Raw genomic sequence first — 19,546 nt, 5'->3', positions numbered from 1 at the left:
ATGTGTCAACCTCCCACATCTATGTAAGTTTCCCACTTGTCTCCCCTGAGCAATATTCTTCCCATGAAGTCATGTACAGCTCCTATCGTTATTCCAAATGACTTTTCAATCCTTCTGACACCTAGCTTTTATGTATTTAAAGGATGGGCCCATGAAAACTAAACCAAACAAAAGATATAGTACAAAGACCTCAGCTGTTCTACAGAAAAACACTTTTGCAGTTCTTCTTTCCTTTTCCCAGTCCAACCCAACTTTCCCACCCAACCTTTTCTAATACCACCTCCCCCGCCAAAAAAAGGAGAAAAGACAGTAAAACATCTTCACTATTCACCAGTGGACTGGGAAGGTATTCTTCCTTTAAAGCTCATGCCCAGTACCTGGCACACTGAACACTCTGTTGTTTCATTTTTCTGACTGCCTTAATCACACTTGCCAGGCTAACCTCTGTGGACTGCAAGACTTAACAATTAGAGGAGGTGGGGGTTGAAGAACAAGGAGGAGGAGGAGGAAGAGGAAGAGGAAGAGGAAGAGAAGAAGGAGTTGAGAAAGGGGGAAGGAGGGGGAGAAGAAGAAACAAAAAACCAAAAAGAAACAAAAATCTTTTTCAAAGAAGAACACCATCTTCAGAGAAAACATCTGATAGGACTTGCACCTTAAACTTCCACCCACCTACTCACCACTCCAGGATTCTTTTCCCCAAATTTAACCTGAGATGGAATCACCTCTAGTCCAGACTGAGGCAAGTTTGGCAGCTTCAAGGGTTGAATGGTGAAAATTTAGTAACAATCTGCTTTTCTCTGCAAATTGCTAAGGCAACGGTATTCCTTAGCCAATTCAAAAATCAAGTGATGCCCAAATAAATTACAGCACATTCTCGTCTAGGTCTTTTACCCAGTAGCCAAAGCGAGGTGCAGCCAGAGGCTGCTGGTCTTGCCTGAGTCTCCTGCTGAAACAGTCCTACCATGAGATTGGCATTCTGGGGTGGTTTCTTCTAGAAAGGGATGGGAGTTGGGGCAAAAAATTGTATGGTGATAGGGTAAAAGGAAGAGGAGGGAGACAAGAAGAAAGTAACTGTTTGTACAATGTGGTGCTACCATGAATGTGGTCATAACAGAGGTCAAATTGGGCATCAGTTTTACAGGATTATCATACCCAGATGAGAACAGGCTGAATTCATTATTAATCTGCAAAGAAGATCTTCCCTGTGATTTTTATTTCAATTCTCTTCTTACTCCCTCCCTTTGGTTGAATGGTACCATGAATAAATTGTATTAACCCCAAACCAGGGTATAATTAGCCTCTCTCTCAGCTTCCACAGTCTATCACAAGTCTTGTCAATGAGAGCTCCTAGATAGGTATCTTTCAGACACATCTGTTTTTCTGCATAGCCACTGCCACTAGTATAGCTCAAGTCATCACCATCTTCTTTGCCTGGACTAATGGCAATGGATTCTTATCTCTCCCTCTCCCCCCACACATACTCTTCTCTTCCCAATCTATCCTGTAATCAGGATGATCTTTCTTAAATGCAAACACAAACACGTCACTCCACTGCTTAAAACTCTTCATGGCTCTCTGCTTTTATATTAAAGTTCGAACTTTCATCATGACTTTCAAGACCCTGCCTCCATGGCTTCTGCCCTACTCTCTAGCTTCTCCTCTTTTTCCTCCAAGTGCTCTATGCTCCATCCATACCAGACTCCTTGAGGTTCCTCTAATGCACCCTGTTTCTCCCCTGTGCCCCTCCTTGCCTCCCACCCACCCTTTCAGTTCTCTTCTGGCCTCTTGAGATCTTCCCATCCTCCCCTCCTTCTTCTCCTTCCCCACTCCTCCTCCTCTTCCTCCTTCTCCTCTTCTTTCTCCTCCTCTTCCTTCTTATTTTCATCATTTGCTAACTCTACTTACCGTATAGTCTTCAATTGTGATTTCACTTCATCTGTAAAAACTTATTTGCCCCTGTGCCTTGCAAATCTGTGTTACCTGCTCTTCCCATAAGCTTCCTCAGAACTGTCACTTTCTCCTTCGATAGAGTATAACATTCTATATTATAATTGCTTGGTCACTCATCTCTCTCCTGTTCTCCCCACCTGCCCCCCAACCCAGGACTACATACCCCAAGATCAAGGAGCATGTCTGTTTTGCTCACCATGACCCTAGCACCACACAGAGAGCACATTATAAGTGATTCAATCAGTCAGTCAATTAAAATATTCCATGCTGCAGTGGTGGAGGTAAGAAAAGTCTTTGGCTCATGCATTGCTTCCTAAGTCTTCCTATTTAATCCTTGTGGTTATACTTCGGCAAAAGGCAAATTCATTGCCTTTTCTGCCTTTCACTGCATAAAAAGCAACCGTGGGATAAAAGATGAACACCACCAACAAAAACACTTACTTCCCTACACAGTTGTTAGAAGACTCAGATAATTTTTTAACAAGTTATGGAGGCTTGATCCTTGCTTTAGACTCTTCTCAAGCTTAAATTGTTAGTGATATCAGATCACAGTTGGTTGGACCAGAATTCCTGAATCCTCAAACTCCTTCCATAACCACAGCCATCCCTAGGGGTTCAGGACCAACTTACCCATTAGACCCAGTAGTAACCCCATGCCTAGGGTCCACAATAGGTTTAGAAGCTCACGAAAATGTTTTAATTTATTTTAGAAGCAGAAGGAAAATAAACTCAAAGGTCAAAAAAATATTTTAAAATATAATATTTATCTTTATACCAACATAAAACATAATTTTCAATACTTTTTATGGAGGAAGGGGATAAATTAAATCAACAGTGCCAAATGCCCATGAAAATCATAACTTTAGTCCTGCTAAGTGCCTGGAAAATTGTATGTGCACAGAAGACAAGGCTAAGGAATCAAAATCATCTCACTATCTTGGAGCCTTGATGGAGCCCTTAGTCTTGGTGAGAAGGCTGAATCCCATGGAAGATTCAAGGATTGTTCCTGTGCCTCTGACCTGTATGATGAGCCAGCTGAGGTTTCTCTCACCCTTTTTCTTAGGTTTTTACAGGGACTATAGGCAATCCACCAAAGGAAACTAGAATATGTTGCCCCCAAATCTGCCTCTTTAACACAAAAATTCTTTTTTCAAAATGTGAAAAGTATTTAGCAAGAATAAAATGCACCCAACGGCAACATTAAAAACAAAGTAAACTAAATTTACAGAAAATATGGGCAAGCCTGTCTTTTTTTTTTTTAATATTTTTTTTTGAATTTTATTTATTTTTTTATACAGCAGGTTCTTATTAGTTATCCATTTTATACATGTTAGTGTATATATGTCAATCCCAATCTCCCAATTCATCACACCACCACCACCACCCCTGTCACTTTCCCCCCCTGGTGTCCATACATTTGTCCTCTACATCTGTGTCTCTATTTCTGCCCTGCAAACTAGTTCATCTGTACTGTTTTTCTAGGTTCCACATATATGCGTTAATATACGATATGTGTTTTTCTCTTTCTGACTTACTTCACTCTGTATGGCAGTCTCTAGATCCATCCACGTCTCTACAAATGACCCAATTTCATTCCCTTTTATGGCTGAGTAATATTCTGTTGTATATATGTACCACATCTTCTTTATCCATTCGTCTGTCAATGGGCATTTAGGTTGCTTCCATGACCTGGCTATTGTAAATAGTGCTGCAATGAACATTGGGGTGCATGTGTCTTTTTGAATTATGGTTTTCTCTGGGTATATGATGGGCAAGCCTGTCTTGACTCCCTCTTGACCCTTCTAGGCAAATGAGAACTTCCTGAGCAGGCAGAGCAATCCACACAGCAGATGGCTCCAGTCCAAGCCAATTTACACAGGTCACAATTTCCCAGTCCAGTGCTTTTTCTGGGCTATGATGGAAGAGATAATGTAGATATGCAACCACATGATTTACTATCTACCCTGCCTTCAGCCAGAGTCAGGAAAGAAACATTGCTATGTGCAGTGCTATACCCAGAAGCTTTCAAGCTCAGGGATATTTAAAATTTTTTTTTTTTTTAATTGAAATCCTTTCCCTTTCATGACCTCATCCTTTGCCTTTAGCAAACTCCTCCCCTAACTTTCCCAGAAGTAGGAGTTGACTTGAACACATATTTCTCTATCTCCAATTCTTACTTCACTCACTCTATATGATATTGCTAGCATGGGAAGGGGGCCCTGTTGCCAGGGCAACCAGTAGTACGTAAGTTCAGCCTCAGTTGGATCCTCTATTCTAACTGATCAAATTCCAACTATGCTCTTGACTCATCTCAATTTTATAGACATAAGAAGGTAAAATATTTCATAATTCCTCTGACATATATTTTATCTATATCTTCATAAGATCCTGCTGACCTGTCTCTTCTCCTGAATTCATTAATTTAACTCATTTATTTCTACTAACCAGAGATGATATTCAAAGTATTTAAAACAGACATGGCATGAAAAATACATCAGAATGGATGTATTCACCAAATCAGAATGTATACTAGCTGTAAACAGGAACTGAACCAGAGCATACTAGCCACCAACTGGTCCAGTCTATAACTAAACTTGATACCTTTCCTTCCTGCTATCAAATAGACTTCTCATCTGACCAGTTACTGTATACTTAATGTCCTAATTGCCCACCATCACATACAACTGAATAAGAATTTGATGTGAAATTCATCCGTGCCTTTTATGTCAATTCATAGTTACGATAATTTAAAAAAATTAGTTTAGATATTCCCTTCATAGGAAGAAAGATACTGTGTTAGAAGGTGGAGAAGGATGTTAAAGGCACTGTATGTAGGAAGGAGAAGGAGGATCTCAGAAAGTACATAATCACTTCCTAACTGAGGTAGAAGTGGTCCCATAGAGCAGTCAGCAGTGTTGTTCCTGAAATGCTCCGGTTCCCCCTTACAGGTATGTGGTACAATTGCACTTCTCAGCCCCATTCTGCTTGGGTAGGGCCAAATAACTAGTTCTAACCAAAGAGTTGTGGGCAGACATGATGTATGTCACTTCCAGGAAGAATGCTGAATTATTGCTGCGACCCCAAAGAGCAACTAGCAACCTTCCACATTCTAGCTGCTATTTCAACTTTGATTCCAGAGGGAGGGTGACTTGCATTAGAGACCTCCAGCTGACTCACAATGAAAATGTAGTGTGAGTAAAAAATAACCTTTGTAGTCTTAGACCATTGAAATTTTTGGCTTTGCTTGTTACTGAGACATACTTTAAGCTATCCTGACTGATATATTTTAGTTTTAAGATCTTATCATTAGAGGCTCCTGTTTAGTGCCCTCATTCTGAGACACCTACTTCAATAGTTTTTTTTTTTAAACATCTTTATTGAAGTATAATTGCCTTACAATGGTGTGTTAGCTTCTGCTTTATAACAAAGTGAATCAGTTATACACATACAATATGTTCCCATATCTCTTCCCTCTTGCATCTCCCTCCCTCCCACCCTCCCCATCCCACCCCTCTATGTGGTCACAAAGCACCGAGCTGATCTCCCTGTGCTATGTGGCTGCTTCCCACTAGCTATCTATTTTACATTTGGTAGTGTATATATGTCCATGACACTCTCTTACCCTGTCACAATAGTTTTTAACGTCCATAAACTCCCTCATATTGTAAACAAAATTTAGGAAGCTCGTGAAGAACGTCCAGGGTGTTCATTAAATTCTCCAAAATGTGTGTGTGTGTTGTTTAAGAAACCTTTCCCTACATCAAGATCATAAACTTACTAAACGGAAAATGAGGAGTGCTAAGTTCCAGCTGAGCATGGTACTTCACTGGTTTGGAAGTCTCAGATACGTAAACAAATCTAAATTTCAAAAACAAAGCAGTGAACTTTTAAATATGAGTCATGATGTCTATAAATTGGCAAAGAAATTAAGAAGGCATTTTAATGATTCTTTCAATATTCAAGCTTTGAATGAAAATGAAGAATGACCATGAAATAGCTTTAATTCTTCAATATAGTACAAAACAGCAAATACAAATAACAGCTAATTAAAGTAGTGCTAATGATTATGGTTATCCTGCCTTTCATTTGCTAATGATATTTCACATTTCAAAAAAATTATTTTGAGTCCTAAAATATTTGTGTACTAAAGCATTCTTTTTCTTGGGCTGAAGGAAGCAATTTAATGTTGACAGAAATTGGTTTGAGAAGAGTATGCAATTTAAATTACTGACTCTGAAAAGTAATGGTTGGTTGTTTTCTAAGAAAGCTGACACAAAGGAGAAAGCCCTGAGTGTTGAAAATAAAAACATATTTGGGACCAAAAAAAAAAAAAGGGATCATAAACTTATTCTCCTACGTTATCTTCTAGGAATTTTATAGATTGCTTAAACTTTTTATATGCAATGATGATCAAACTCAGATACATCGTATTCCACTCTCAAGGTTTCTATGTGAAACAGTATGAAGCTGGCAAATCTGTGTGAAGACTCTTCAATAACCACAACTTTTCTCCTCAGATGGACCCAGTGCTTGAAGTCAGAAGCACGTCACTCCATGAGTTCACACACATCACTACCTGGCCATGACCCTGAGGGGAACTGGGCAACCTGGACAACACCCTCTCCAGACCACGGGCCTGCGGCGAGGCCTACAAACACCCTCCGAACCTAAATGCAAAATACAGAATCCTCTGTCATAGCACGTGAAGGGTACCACCCTTCAATCACAGCAGGGCAGTGGGTGTAAACTATAAAATACAAGCTTCCTCGTATTTTCAAACATGTAAGGGAGTCATTGCATACATGGAGAAAGCTTTCATCTGGAGAAGCTTATGAAAATGTAAATGTTCAGAGATCCATCTAGAAGAAGTAGAATCAGGTAAGTTATAAAATATAAAATATGTAAATATTACTTCACTGCAAGATTGGTTACTAAAATCTGCATTCTGTAAATGTACAACCAGGCTGATATTTGGACTGACTGGGTCACAGGCAGTCAGCCAACAGAATGGAGAAATCTCCTGACCCCTTGGAATCTACAAAGAAAATTGTCTGTTTACATAACTAAGCTGTAGCAGTATCTGATTTTGCATTCTGTAGGCAACAGATACCAGATAAAAATTTGAATTTATTCATGATTAGACTACTAATAACACCATTATAAATATTACAAAAATGTCCAACAGCAAAGGAGCATTAGAACAGAGGAAAACAGAGGGAAAGATCATGTTCCCACTATGGTCAAAAACCTGTTCCGTATTTCCTTCAGAATAAAAGCCTAGATCTTTACAGTGGCCTACACCGCCCCCACCATCTGGCCCACTTTACCACTCTGAGCTCATCTCCCCTGCCTCTCTGCTCCAGGCACTCACCTCCTCACTGTTCCTCAAATATGCCAAGCATGCTCCTGCCTCAGGGCCTTTGCAAAGAGCGCTCCTGCTGTCTGGAAGCCTCTTCCTCAAGGTGTACACAGGGTTGCTCCCTCATCTTCAAGTCTTTGCTCTAAAGTCACCTTCTCAAGGAGGCCTACCCTAAAAACATAAACCACATAATTTGTTACTGTTAATGTTTATTGTCTATCTCCCTCTGCTAGAGCCACGGTCAAGGACGGGGACTTTTTCCAGCTGGTTCATAGATTATTCCTAATCACCTAGTACAAGGCCTGATATATAGAAAATACTGGATGATATATTGTTGAATAATTGAAAAAGCAAATTTAATTTAACCATATAAAAAGACCAAAGTGAGTAATCTGGAAGGAAAAATTCAAGAAATTTGATGTGATTTAATAATTTTTTCAAGTGACAGAAAAATTAAGTACATCTGATTAACACTTCAACAGGAGAAAGGTGCTTTTCCAAACTGACATCAGAGAACTTCAGAAAGATATGGTATATATCGAGAGAGGTTATCTATATTAGCTTTTGAATATATTTAACTTAATCTGACTTAAAAATAATTGCATTATAGATTACTTTAGCACCTCAATATGTGTTAAAATTATAATTAGAATCTTATTTTTAAAGAAATAATCATGATTCTTTTATAATGCTGTATTTTACTTGCAGGGTTTTCACTCAGGGACTCACTAGCTGCAGAATTAGTGAAAAAGTCTTGCCTGTCACCTGACATTTCCTCTTCATAACCCCAGATGTCGGGATCTTTCTATGACAGATCAATTTAGGAAGTGCAAAATCACCACATTTACTTAAGAAGGATGCACATAAGCATGATGGAGGCTGATTTTGCAGAGCTGAAAAGATGTAACCTCAACCTTTAAGAACCTATTTAACCACACTGCTCCAAAGAAGCTTTTGGATACTACAGTTAAATGTTGAGCTCCCCTCTGTGTCTGGGAAAAGCCATCCAACAATTTCTAGAAAAGCAGACTGGTGGTTGGAAGCCTTCAGTAATAAGAAACAATTTTCTTATTGTTTTGTCTTATTGTTTGTCTTATTTGTCTTATTTGTCTTATTGTTATTGTCTTCCGGGAAGATCCCACATGCTGCGGAGCAACTAAGCCCGTGAGCCACAACTACTGAGCCTGTGCTCTGGAGCCCGCGAGCCACAACTGTTGAGCCCACGTGCCACAACTACTGAAGCCTGCGCACCTAGAGCCCGTGCTCCACAACAAGAGAAGTCACTGCAACGAGAAGCCTGCGCACCGCAGCGAAGAGTAGCCCCCACTCGCTGCAGCTAGAGAAAGCCCGCACACAGCAAGGAAGACCCAACACAGCCAAAAATAAATTAATTAATTAATTTTTAAAAAAAGCGAATGGTTATTCATATCCCGTGTGTGTAAGCTTGCTTCATGAGGGAAAGAACTATGTCTTCTGTATCCCTGTATCTTATGTATACATGGTTGGTTTTCAGTAAATGGTTGTTGAATGAATGAATGGTTCAAAAACAAAAGAACTAATAACTGTTCCCTAGGTTCAGAGTGGGACTACAGCTAAGTGCTGAGCACCTATTTCTTATCATTCTAAGCACACATATTTTACTTTTTCCTGTCTTTTTTTTTTTCATTATTAAACCCCATAAATGTTTCTTGAATTTTTTTCTGAACTGCTTACTTTTTCTTTTTGCATAACTTAATTCTTTTATCTTTTCATTCATCAAATATTTGTTCATCCTGAGCCAAACTTCCTACTTCAGAGATAATGAAAGAGCAAATGCCTTGGAAACAGACATATGGACCTATACTTATTCCACCAACCTCTTAAGTGTCCTCAAGCAAGCTGCCTAACCTCTCCCAGCCTCAGCAACTACATATGTTATCTAGAATCATACCCATTGAAGTACATTGTTTGAGGGCCAATTGAGATCATATATGTATATAGTAGGCAATTGATAAGCGTTCATTGTCTTCTATGCTTCCATTTCCTACTAAAAGGTGGGAAATTTAATGACTGATGAGCAAATCCAATTTAAACTCCCAGAAATTAGAAAAGGTCAGCCTGAGAGTTTCCTTCCAATGGCACAGACTATGCTATACGTCATGGAGACTCCACTTTGTTTCCCTCTGTGAACACAGAAAGACTGCAATTCTCAGACCACCTTTTAGTCAGTGGGTTATGTGGCCATTAGAATGTAGAAAAAGTGACATTCACCACTTCCAGACCTAGTGCCTAAAAAAATCTTCCAGGCCTGGCCCCTAACTGAAGCCCCAATGCAGAGACTCCAAGGGAGGACTCCAAGACCTTACATGATATAGAGGCATAGAAAAGAAGGAATCTAGGGCTCTAAATTACTGCGTGGACTAGACCCTTCACCCCCAATGACCTGCAAAAAAGTATGACACGTAAACTGCTCAGTTTGGGAGTTGTTTTGTTTTTACAGCAGTTAGCCTATCTTGAATAATTCATCACACAAACCACCACTCAGTCCTAGAACTGAAAACCTGGAAACAGATTAATAGTTTATCACTAAATTTGAGAGCTGAGACTGGGTCTTAACTTCTTGGTACCCTACTCGACACTTAGCACAATGCCCTAAATAAATCAGTTGCTTATTAACAATGTGTGAATTGAGTACTGCCACAAGATAGGATTAAATATACTTATATATTTATACTTACACACATACATATTTTAAATAACATCCACCCTGCACACTGTAGCTATTTTAATTTAAAATATAAAGCTTTTTTCCTGAAATCATTCCAGTTTAGGAAACAATCAAGATATGATGACAATTAAAATGGCAATTAGAATATACCCCTGTTTCCCCAGGTCACTTATAAGAGGAGGGCTAGGGTAAGAAGGAGGAAGTTATAGGGACAATCAAGTGAATAGGTAAGAATCCTAGTTGTGTTTGAATAGTAAGCTCTGAGATTTCAAATCCCTAACACGTCTCTGTCTCACTGAGTCCTGGAGGGGTCAGGGGTCATTTTCTCCTTGGATTATAGTCTCCAACCAATTCTGTTACTGCTACTGTTACTTCCATTCTTTCTTCCAGCAGCCTTGCTTGTACCACTGCTGGCCCACTTTTTAACAAATTCTCGTATCTCACCTTTGATGAATTTCTCTTTCCATCACACAAGCAGCTATCTGCAAGTGTACAAGTATTTGTTTGACAACTAAAGTACAGATTGCTAGTTCAATTTTTATGGTCCCCTCCCTGATGGAACGTAGGACACATTCCCCCACAGCTACACTGGAGAATGTTTTTTAACTGACATTCTCAAAAACATTTCTCCCCCATAACAATCAAACAGTATTCCAAGCTTTAGGGCCACTTGTCAGCTATCTCCAGGTGACTTTCCTACCTAGAGGTGATATTTTCACCAGAAACCAGCAGTAACTATCTGTCTCTCTTTACTGTTTAAATGCCCTAATGCCAGTGGCCTGGGTACCTGTTAATCCCTAAATACTCTTCCCACTCTTTCTTAATGTAAATTTTGTTAAGTATATCGTATATTCAGAAAGCTACACGCAGCACAAGTGTCCAATTCAACGAATCTCTTCACTGCTGTTAATCAGTAGGCCACTTAGTTAGTTGGCTTTTCCCAGAAGTCTTCAAGAAGCCTCTGAAAAAAGGAATTTTGATAACAGTCCCTGATATCCTAACATCTTTGATGTGAGCAGGAAGATTCCCCCACCCTTGTCTACTGCCACTCACACATACTCCTACATGCTTTTGCTCCATAAATAACAAACTAGAGTTAGCACTGGTAATATGTCATGAAGAAAATCTGAAGGTTTGATATCTAGTTTACACCCTTGCATATACTGATTTTGATAAAGTAGCACTTCTTATTTACACAAAAGCATCTCAGGGATGGAACACATATTGACACCGTGAACAATACTCTGAAGAAGAGAGATTTGCATGCTTCACTGGAGCCATATTTATGATGGATTCGAGACAACTCTAGAAATGGTGGGGGAAGGTGAGGAGTGGAGAAACTGGCCTCACATCAGACCAAGGAATCCTTTCGAGACTTCCCCGGTGGGGCAGTGGTGAAGAATCCACCTGCCGATGCAGGGGACACGGGTTCGAGCCCTGGTTTGGGAAGATCCCACATACTGCGGAGCAACTAAGCCCATGTGCCACAACTACTGAGCCTGTGCTCTAGAGCCCGCAAGCCACAACTACTGAGCCCGCGGGCCACAACTACTGAAGCCTGCGTGCCTAGAGCCCGTGCTCCGCCACAAGAGAAGCCACCACAATGACAAGCCCGTGTACCACAACGAAGAGTATCCCCCGCTCGCTGTTACTAGAGAAAGCCCGTGCGCAGCAACGAAGACCCAACGCAGTCAAAAATAAATAAATAATTAAAAAAAAAAAAAAAGAAATCCTTTCATGTCTCTATCCACATATTCACCACATGCTGTGCTCCCTCTCACCACCAGCTTCAAAAATCAAGAGGTAAACATACTGGATTTACACCTGGATATAAATTTCCATATAATCAAATCTTTCCTGAGTTCTCAAGCATATCCAAAACATGTTCTTATTTAAATGCCATAAGAAAAAAGGAAATTATTTCAAAAGGTGGCATCTAGAACATCTTCTAATGTTCTTAAGAAGACAACTATGCCCACATTGAATTCACAGGAAAGGGGGGGTAATGGATGAAAGAAAAAGCATTCTTAGAATTCTTCTTTCATCCCACAAATCATTTCCTCTTTTTTAATACTCCAATTTTGGATTTTATTAAAACATCAGCTTTTCATTTTCCAAAACTATCCATGAACTTGGTCTGTCTTATCTATAATCCTACAACTGTCCATCTATTTTCAGACAGAACTAGAACTCCTATTTAAAGAATGCTATGAAAATTCCTTTTTCTCCCATTCATAACTAAACACACACACAACCCTACTGCAGCTGCTTTGCTGCAGTTAGCTGTGCTGGAATTTCTTAACTTATTCACACTACTGCTGCAGGGTCTGAAAGTATGGGTGATATGAGCACCTGGGGCTCTAAATGACTGTCCTCTTCCAACAGGAATATAGACATGCTGAAATTATTTAGACGTCCCTCACATGTTTATTTCACTGCTCTTGGGTGGAGTTAAGTGAAGCCTCTTCACCCATATATTTTATTGTAAATTTTCATGAAAAAAGGAACTGTCTCCTGACACAAGTAATCCTGTTTCACCATTATTTAGGTCTAATGAATAATAATTTAGGTCTAATGAAACATGCCCAGTGGGCCTGGAGTAATCTAGTAAAAGGCCAGATGACAGGAAAGGATGGTAGTACACCCTGCGAGCAAGCAATAATCTGAATCTATAAGCCACAGTCAGCACTCTTTTTTGTTTTTTTTTTTAAATTTTTTATTTATTTATGGCTGTGCTGGGTCTTCGTTTCTGTGCGAGGGCTTTCTCTAGTTGTGGCAAGTGGGGGCCACTCTTCATCGCGGTGCGCGGGCCTCTCACTATCGCGGCCTCTCTTGTTGCGGAGCACAGGCTCCAGACGCGCAGGCTCAGCAATTGCGGCTCACGGGCCCAGCCGCTCCGCGGCATGTGGGATCTTCCCACACCAGGGCTCGAACCCGTGTCCCCTGTATTGGCAGGTGGATTCTTAATCACTGCGCCACTAGGGTGGTCCCAAGTAACCCTCCATATTCTGTTTAAATGAGCAGAATAACTAGGCTTGCCTGCTAACCCACCTCATTTAAGAAATTTGCCCTGGGACTTCCCTGGTGGCGCAGTGCATAAGAATCCGCCTGACAATGCAGGGGACACCGGTTTGATCCCTGGTCCGGGAAGATCCCATATGAGGTGGAGCACCTAAGCCCATGCGCCACAACTACTGAGCCTGCGCTCTAGAGCCCACAAGTCACAACTACTGAGCCCGCATGCCACACCTACTGAAGCCCGCGTGCCTAGAGCCCATAGTCCACAGCGAGAAGCCACCGCAATGAGAAGCCTGTGCACCGCAACAGAGAATAGCCCCGGCTCACCACAACTAGAGAAAGCCTGAAAAAATAAAAATTTGCCCTTTTCACAGATTCTGCCACCTCACTAGCCATAGTTCGTTGTTTTTTTATTTTATTTTTTTTCAAGTTTATCAGATGACTGTTTTCTGCTTCCTTCCTGATGGCTTAACTGGACTAACAGCAAACATCTGACTGAAGAATGATCTACTTCAGGCTAGCTGGTAATCTATGACTGATGACCTTACTTGAACATATGAGCTGAGCCAACCATATTTCTCAATCAGAAAGGTGCAATTGGTAAACAGAGAAAAACTGGTTTCATTAACTATGAATTGAATCTTTGAGGACCGTATATAAGATGAGATTACGAAGAAGCCTTGGTGTAAAGAGAGTAAGATAAGAAACAGACCATGAGTGAGAGATCATAAATCCGCTATAGAAAGAGATAGAGAGTTGCTGTATTAAATCCTGGACAGTTCTGAAGATCACCCTGCATAGCCTTAAAGTAAACACCATTTTCCTTGGGATTGCTTGGGTCGGTCTATATTCCTTGCTACGAAAAGAGCCTAATTATAATTTCTCTTCTAATGTCTAATTATTATAATTTCTTTAATTAGAAAAAAAGAAGCAAAATCTAAATCAGCGTCATGTTATTAAATATGCTAACATATATTAGAGAAAAAACAGGTTTTAGAGGTTTTATGGGATCCTATATAATCTTGGGAATCTGTTTTAGAAAAAGAATATGAAACTACAAATACAAAATCAGGTACAGGACCTTGGCAGGGCCCCTTGCAAATAAGATTATCCTGAAACTGAAGCTTCAGTAAATCCACCTCAGTTCTGAAATGACAACAGGGTCCTGAATTCAAATTGAAAGAGCAGTGTGACTTACAAATGGAAAAAGTGCTCCTGCAGGAAAATTACACTGTACTTTCATGCTTCAGTTCAGTGTTGATTAAACTCTAGTAGATCATGAGATGAATGTGGTTGGTCATGACTAACGTAAAAAACTTTTTTAAAGGTTAAAGAAAACAGAATAGAAAATACCAGCATGCAACATATATTGTAAGGATAAGTATTGTTTTGTAAATATATTTCAATCACACACAGGTACATGTGTACTGAGTCACGATGTAAAATTAGTTTTTTCCTTAAAAAACTGTAATGCTTTTTTTACTGCTTTTTGATCCGACAACAGCTTTGTAAGACTGAATGTCAAAATGGCCCACTGACTAAATTTGCCAAGGCCTGAAACTCACAGACCAGAGCCAGTAATCAGTGCTCAATGCATGGACTGGTTGAATGTTGGGAGGATAGACCTTAGCAGTTTGAGTGGGATAAGGGCCGAAGTGATCTCTGACCAACCTGTATGCAGAAGGATCTCGGGCATCACCAATCTGCTGTTTGGGGGCCTCAAGGAAGGTTCTTTGCTTTCTTCCTTTTTTTTTTTTTTTTTTGAAGGAAGGGACCCATGTCCCCCACATCCCAACTTAATTTGCCAGAGTCCTAATACCATGTCCTGATGTCCTAAAGAGGGGGAGGGAAAAGAGAAGTGGAATGTATGGAGAAGTGTTGATAAAACCTGTTCAAGTACAGAAACCAGATACATATATTGTGAAAAATAAGTCATGCTTCTGTGGTTAGTTCTACAACAGCACCCAGAATGGCAATTTTTAAGAAAAATATATATACTAGAAACAAAATTTTAAAAGACTACCATAAATAAACAAAAATATGAAATTACACTCATGTGAACAGATTACCTAAAGAAGAGTTAGAAGTCAGATGAAACAAACTAAATGGTCATTAAAAAGTATTAAGATTTACATTAGGTAAGGAAAATGCAAACTAGTTAAAAACTCAGTATTAAAGGTAAAAGTCTGAGAGTCTTGCCTGAATCATCCTAACAGTTGCAAAATGATGACTCAAATTATAATTCCTCTACATTTATGAGTTGTCATTATACTGTAAGGAGCAACATTCCCTCTTCTGCATTTTAAAATTTTATTTACAATCATTATGTACACATGGGTTCTTGTTTTATTCAATGAGCTGACATTATTCATTTTGATGCTCAAACTGTCCTCAATTTGGCTAGTGGGAGCCCCTTTCAAGCCGCCTCCTGTGTCCTTCTGACATGTCCCAATCATCTGAGCACTGAATTACTTTCTGACACTATAAGACTTTTGCAGGCTCCCCTTATACTTTCCCTGCCCGAGCTCAGCTATTTCCCCAGGAAGACCTAGTTTCTTTTAGTGAACTAAAATATTTAACAGACAGATCTGGGCACTGAATATGCTTACCGCTACTGAAAATTCATTGCTTCTAGGCCCTTTCAGTAGGCAGTGCTGGGGTGGGGGGGTGGGGGTGGGGAAATGGCAATTTTATATGATTCAATGCAACACATAACATCATTTTAAAATTATGAGTTCAGGGACTTCCCTGGTGGCACAGCGGTTAAGAATCCGTCTGCCAAAGCAGGGGACATGGGTTCAAGCCCTGGTCCGGGAAGATCCCACATGCCGCAGAGCTACTAAGCCCGTGCGCCACAACTACTGAGCCTGCACTCTAGAGCCCGTGCTCCGCAATACGAGAAGCCACCACAATGAGAAGCCTGTGCACCTCAACGAAACGTAGCCCCTACTCGCTGCAACTAGAGAAAGCCCGCTCGCAGCAAGACCCATCGCAGCCAAAAATAAATAAATAAATTTATTTTAAAAAATAATAATAAAAAAATAAAATAATGAGTTCATATTGATCCTCTAATTCCAATCCAATTCCATAGGGTTCTTCCTTGCCTTACTCTACTCTACATTTCTCTCTTCTTACAGTGAGAATCCTGGATCACATCATCATCAATATTTTTACTTATTCATTTGCTCAACCTTACAATACACCCCATATAGCTTTAAAATTGTTTATCCATAACATTATAAAAAAACAAATGTCCTAAGTAGAATTGCAGATTTGTCTGAAGTTTATTTGTCTTTAGACTGAAGGGTATACAAAATACTACTGTCTTCAAGAGTTTTTTGGATTGTTTTTCTTTTAGTAGGTTTATGTTAATAATCTAAAATACAGATAGGTTTACTTGTTTCTATTTGCATTCAATTTTAGTGTTTTTCCCTTCATCAAGGTTGGTTTTGTTTTAAATTTATAAACATTAACATGGTTACAAAACTAAAACTATTATTTCTACTGAGGTAAGTGCTACTTCTTCCCCCCCCTTACCTTATATTCTGCCTGAAAGTCTGATGAGGAATAAGAATTGTCTCAAAGCAACTCCCCACAGATTAATTATAAATTACAAAGGGAAAAATGACAACTTGACAGTGTAGAAATCTGTGAAACCAAGTGATCAAAGTTAACAGCACCAATAATAGCACAAACTGATATTTTATACCTTCTAATGTCAGTGAGAACAGTGCAATGTTGACTAATACTAATATTCGTGTCAAAAATGTATAACTTAAACTTAATCATGAAGAAATATCAGAAAAACAAACTGAGGCATTTTACCAAACAACTGACCTATAATCTGAAAAAAAAAAAAAAAAAAGCTTTCTTTGAAAGATACAGAAAGGCTAAGGAAACAGTTCCAGATTGTCTGAGACTAAAAGACATGGGAATTAAATGCAATTTGTGATACTGATTTGAATCTTCAATGAGAGGAAGTAATAAAGGCATTATTGGGACAAGTGATGAAATGTGAATATGGACTATACATTAGATAATAGTAACGTATCAATGTAAAATTTGCTGAAATTGACAACTGCACTGTAGTTGTGGAAGAGAATGTTCTTGTTCTTCCAAATTATTATAATCTGGAGTATTTAGGGGAAATCAGCTTGATATGTGCAACTAACTCTAAAATGATTCAGGAAAAAAAAAAACCCTACAATCCCCTACACATACTTGACACACACACATACACAGACACACACTCACTCACTCATACACACAGGGATACATGGTGGGGAAAGGGAGGAATGTGGCAACATGTTAACAATTAGTGAGTGGGGGTGAGGGGATATACACCGGTTCTTTGTGCTACTCTTTAAAGACCCTAGAGATATAATCAAATGCAACATGTTTACCTTGACTGGTTCACGGTTCAAAAGGGGAAAAAAATCTCTAATGTATTTCCTAAAGTAATAAACATTAATATCAGTAAGTATGTTTTATTTTATTTTAAAACATTCTCTGCTTCTGAGAATCCATTCTATTTTAAAGATTAACTACCAAAAAATTTCAGGTAACACATTTCAATAGCAATGATGTTACAATTTTAACATCTTTTCTCCCAATTCCTATTTTTTTATGAACATGAAAATCAAAGACTATCCTTATTTTTATATATAAATAGGTGAATATGAATCACCCATATGTAGATATTTTAAGGAAGATGTTTTTATTCCTATAACAGTTTAGTTTCAGCTCAACATACTCAGAAGACACTGATCCAGATCTGTTATATACTTAGGAATAAAAACTAATTTTAAGAGGAGTCAAAGAAAAAACTAAGCAGGTAAAATCATTCAAAAATTATGTTTCAGACTTTTTAATCACTGGCTATTTATAAAAACGTTCGCTCTTCTATCACCATTCCATTAGTACATTTCTGAAACTATTAGAAAACAGGACTAACACTTATTGTTCATTATCATCAAAAAGAAGAAAGACCAACAGTAATAGTAGATAATAGTAGTAATAGTAGATAATAGTAGACTAATAGTAATAGTAGATTATCCCGTTTGCTCCATAAACTAATCCAGTGTGGTAGATATTAACAGATCAGAAAATTGAGGTTCACTGAAATGACTTGTCTAAGCTCACCTAACTGTTTATAATAGGATTTTGCTGACAAAGGCAATCTGGGGGGAAAATTACCTTGAAAAGTATCTAAACGTCAGTAAATTAACTGTTGTTACTGTTATTATTATTATCATTTAACATATGGTTATTAGCTACACTACAAACAGAGTTCGTTGGTAATCCTCAATATTTTACTTTTCTGGGTTTCTTTTTTCTTAATTGTTGTAACTTGCCCTAAAATCTCTTCAAATTCACCTCCCTAAAGGGAGAGAATCCTGAATTAGGATAAAGTACCAATTTTTTCTTTTTTTTGCTGCACCACGTGGCGCGGCTTGTGGGATCTCAGTTCCCTGACGAGGAATTGAACCCGTGCCCCTGGCAATGGAAGCTCGGAGTCCTAACCACTGGACCGCCAGGGAATTCCCCCCCTTTTTTGGGGCCAACTTTTAAAATAAATGTATTTATTTATTTTTGGCTGTGTTGGGTCTTCGTTGCTGTGCGCAGGCTTTCTCTATTTCTCTAGCTGCAGCAAGCGGGGGCTACTCTTGGTTGCAGTGTGCAGGCTTCTCATTGCGTTGGCTTCTCTTGTTGCAGAGCATGGGCTCTAGGCACGCGAACTTCAGTAGTTGTGGCTCACGGGCTCTAGAGCACAGGCTCAGTAGTTGTGGTGCACGGGCTTAGTTGCTCCGCGGCATGTGGGATCTTCCCAGACCAGGGCTCGAACCCGTGTCCCCTGCATTAGCAGGTGGATTCTTAACCACTGGCCACCAGGAAAGCCCAGACCAATTTTTAATACAGAGTGAATTACCTTCCATTCAATATATACCTATCAATCTTCCTTATAAAAAACTAAATAAATAAAACAAATATCCATATTCCTCTAGTACACAGAAATTTATGTTGCATTGAATACAGCTTTAAATAACTGAGGCTATAACCTTTCCTTATAAGCCAGATAGTTAAGACTAAAATGTCATAATCAGTTATTCCTTAGAGTTATATTTAGTTTCAGTGTTCTGTTAATAGCTTATGTTTAGATAAGCCGGGCTAAGTAGCTATGTTATACCATATTCACTTTATCTCAGTTATGATTCGTAAGAAATTTTCTAAAGCTTTTTCAAAGATGGGTAAAGTATCCTCAATGAGAACTGCTGTAAACTTTTTTTCTTCTTACATTCGTACTTTATTTTCATACTTCTCACTTTGTTTCTGGCATGTTTTTATCACAGTCACTTTGAATTCTTTCTTAAACCACTTCTTTTCACTTAGGGACACCTGTACAAGGATAATTAATATTCCAAGTGACAGTCCTTGTTATTTGACAAACACAAGAAAAACTATAAATATGTAAATTCACTATATGCTACACCTTACTTCATGCTTTCACTGGC

General features: G+C 39.0%; 1 pseudogene across 1 annotated transcript in view; it reads right to left on the bottom strand.

Annotated features, from left to right (window-relative positions):
- LOC309636371 (ankyrin repeat domain-containing protein 17-like) overlaps positions 1-19,546 on the bottom strand; it is a 241,042-nt pseudogene that overhangs the window by 20,433 nt on the left and 201,063 nt on the right. Inside the window, exons 32-33 of the transcript XR_014268510.1 lie at positions 19,356-19,430; positions 7,322-7,481 (exon numbers count right to left, since the gene is read on the bottom strand). The product of XR_014268510.1 is annotated as an ankyrin repeat domain-containing protein 17-like (transcript). The remainder of the gene's footprint in view (positions 1-7,321; positions 7,482-19,355; positions 19,431-19,546) is intronic.

The sequence above is a fragment of the Balaenoptera physalus genome (assembly GCF_965194825.1).
Source record: "Balaenoptera physalus genome assembly, chromosome: 10".
Lineage (NCBI taxonomy): Eukaryota > Metazoa > Chordata > Mammalia > Artiodactyla > Balaenopteridae > Balaenoptera > Balaenoptera physalus.
The sequence above is the reverse complement of the archived record's forward strand: the minus strand, read 5'-3'. Positions and strand labels throughout refer to the sequence as shown.